Genomic DNA, 3,668 nt, shown 5'->3' with positions numbered 1-3,668 from the left:
AGGCGAACCCAAAAGAGCAATGGGCGCAGTCTTGCTATGTCCCTAATAGAGCGTTGCCCCAAATCCAAACGGAGCGGTAATAAGGGGTGGAGGGGGGGGGGGAGGGAAACAAGACCTCTTAGAAAATGGTTCTCAGATTTCTCCAGGTCGCTGGTATTCTCAAACCCCCATAACTCTGCCCCATAAAGAGCTGATGGTAGAGCCTTCCCATCATATACCTCAAGGGCTGCCGCTACTGGTCTACTTAAAGAGAGCCGCTGTTTTCTTAATATAGCACCCGCCACCCTCTTATGGTTAAGAGTAATTTTAGCTAGATGTTCATTCCATTGCATCGACTTGGTGACCCTGATGCCTAGATAATCGAAGGAATCAATGATATCTAATGGCATTCCATTTAGGGAGAAGCCATTCCTGAAGTGTTTGGATGGTGCCAAGGACAAAATCTTTGTTTTAGAGGTGTTGATTACAAGGCCCCTTGCATCACAAAACTGACTAAACCTGACAAGCAGCTTTTGAAGTCCGCTAGAGCTTTTAGACATCAAAAGGGTATCGTCAGCAAAAAGAAGGGTTGGAGTTTTTTCCCCTGCCAGCACGGGGGCATCTGATGGGTCCTCTCTCAGATAGTCAACCACCCCATTTATGAAGAGAGAGAACAGAGTTGGAGCCAGCACACATCCCTGGCGGACTCCCCTGTCAACAGACACCCTATCTGTCAACTGACCCTGGTTGCCCCACCTGATTTTTGCAAAGTTCCCCTCATGAAGGCGCTTGACTATATTTAGGATCAAAGGTAGAAATCCCAGGTCGGACAGCACTGACTAGAGTTTGGAGCGAGGAACCAGGTCGAATGCGGTTTTAAGGTCGATGAAGGCCAGGTATAAACTGCCTTTCCCTATAACGACCACTTTCCAGTAGATCGTAAAGAATCGAAAGACCTGGTCCATCGTGCCAACCCCAAGTCTGAAGCCTGCCTGGAAATGTGATAGGACTTTGACATCATCCATCCATGACCTAACCCCCATCAGGAGGACCCTGCCAACCACCTTCTGTATTATGTCGATTAAACTTATCGGCCTGTAGTTGGCGGGATCCTCCCTACTCCCCTTCTTAAATATGGGTACCACTTCGGCACCTTTCCAGGAATCCGGGACAGGATGACCTCTAGCAATTAGATTCAAAATTAGCAGAATAGCATCAGCCCATGGTTTAGGATCGTGGAGGAGGAGATCACCGGGTATGCCATCGGGGCCTGCCGCCTTCCCAGGTAAAAGCCCCGAAATGGCTGGAAGGACCTCATTGAGCTTGAAGAGGTCGGATGCACTGTCGGATACAAAAAGTTCATCTATAGAGGGGTCCTCGGAGAGTGAAGTGGACATATCGCCATTAGATTGGGACTGGCCGGAAGCCTCACTATACAATCCGGAGAAGTGTGCATGCCACTGTTGGGCCGTAATGTGATTGGGGATTGGATCGACACCCATACGGCTGCCTTTGACAATGAGACCCCAAAACAGCGTAGCATCCTTCAAGAGGGAGGCAGATTTAATCTCCTGCCAATGTGCTTCCACCCAGGAACGCTTGGCTGTCTCGATTGACCTTGCGTACTCTTTTCTGGCAACTCTAACAAGAGACATGTTATTACTTTGAAGAGCTATGGATAGCATTCGTCTCTTCTCCCTGAAAGCCCTCGAATATCATAGGGTAGACGCTTTAGGGCGTGAATTGTAGGTCAAGGGCTCAGATATAATGAAGAGCGAGCTCATTTTTCCAATGAAATCTACATAGTGTTTTGTAAGGGAAAAATTCTGCGCACCCATAAGGGGCACTTGGGGTAGATCGAGCTCCAGAGATAACTGCTCTACCAGAGCTTTTGTTTTGGACAATAAGTTCTCGTCCTGAAAGACCCTGTGCCACTTTAGGCGACGATTGCAGTGGGAAGGCACTACCTCTTTTGTAGACATATTTGTTACAGTGGCAGTTTTAGAAGCTGACCAGATGTTACGTATTATCATACAAAGCGGATTGTGGTCGCTGTCCTGGGTAGGTAGAATTTCCATATCCTCTAAAGCGTGCCAAAGACGTATGTCCAGCAAAATATAGTCTATCCTGGACGGGCAGCTGGATCTGTTATATGTATTAGCCCCGCTTAAGTCAGAGCGTGATCTACCATTTACGGCTCTGAGGTTATGTTCCAATGTGAGTGCGCTCAGTTGAATAGCCCTTTGCGTCCACTTCTTGATTGGGGTTATGCTGAGTGGGGGGATATCAAATTTGGTGTCCTGCTCCTCAGTGCCCAAAACGTCCTCAAAACCGAGAGGTTCGTAGGTACAATTGAAGTCCCCTGCAACAATGATTACTAAGTTAGGGTGAAGGTTAGACAACTCTCTCTCTAGTATAGCTAAAGTTGACGAGAGTTGAGCCCCAGGAGACCCTCTGACGTAGACATTAAATATTTCCAGATTAGGACCTTTTTCAAAACCTTTCACCGACAGATGTAAAATGTCATCAGAAGGAGTGGTGATGGTGACTGAGGACCAGTTTAAAGAGATATTGAACCAGATGTGCAACCCCCCCGCTTGTCGGCCTTTCCCTGATCTTAAGGCTGGGATGGAGTAAGTACTAAACCCAGGTTTGTATAGGGGAACCAGACTCCAGGTTTCTTGAAACAAGCAGATGTCTTGACCATCTATAAATGTGGTCCACTCTGGGAGCGACAATTTTTTCTGGAGGCCAGCAATATTCCAAGAAAGGAAACGTAATGACCCTTGGGAGTTGGCCACAGTTCCAGTAACTCCCACACTTAAAAGCCTGTTGGAATCAACCAGTGTGCTCCCCCGCTCAGCTTGCTTTTCCCCCCTGACGTTTGGACATGGGGCTGTTGCATAATTTCTCCCCCTCTGATTATTTATCGAATCCCCAGGGGCTAAAAATTGACTATTATCCAGTCAGTCCACCAAGTTTAGACCGGACTCCTTAGTGCCCCCATCTTGTGACCACAGTGGAGATTTGCGAAATTGAATGGCAGAGGAACCTGGGGGGGAGGTACGGAGTTCAAGTGACACCAGGTTTTCAGCTATTTCAGCGTTAAATATCTTAATCTCTATGCAATCAGTCCTTGAACCAACTTTTTTAATCCTCGTTACTTTAGCCACATCCTCCCTTATGACTGACCCGCATCCCCTCACGTGTCTTGTCCAGTGAATTACTTTGTTGTGTAACAATTCTTGGCTTTCAAAACAGTGAGGGCTCAAAAGTTTAGGGACCTTGGTCATGTAAATTGTAGAAATAGGGCCCCTTGTTGCTATATTGCCCCTTTTGGTCTCACAGAGGGGCCGACCAAACTGCTCTTCCCAAATCATGGCAGTGCTGGCTGGTTTAGCTCCAGTGGGGGGCCGATCTCGTACATTACTTCTGCTACCCATTCCTAGTCCCAGGTCCATATGTGGAGTAAAGTGACTATGCGGTATAGAGGTGACGATGGGGAGCTGGGCTAGAGACCCTTGGCCTTGCACTGATCCGCACCCATCCTTCCCAAAACATTTTCCCCTCGATTCCTGATTTAAACTAATACTAGTCAGTGCGGGGGGAGGGGGTACTGGGGCCGAAGGTCTATTCCCAAGCAAGACCACCTTCTCCCTCAACGAAGCCAATTCTCGTTCAAGGAGATC

This window comes from Triturus cristatus, chromosome 1_2 (genome assembly GCF_964204655.1).
Source record: "Triturus cristatus chromosome 1_2, aTriCri1.1, whole genome shotgun sequence".
NCBI lineage: Eukaryota > Metazoa > Chordata > Amphibia > Caudata > Salamandridae > Triturus > Triturus cristatus.
This window is presented reverse-complemented; position numbering follows the sequence as displayed.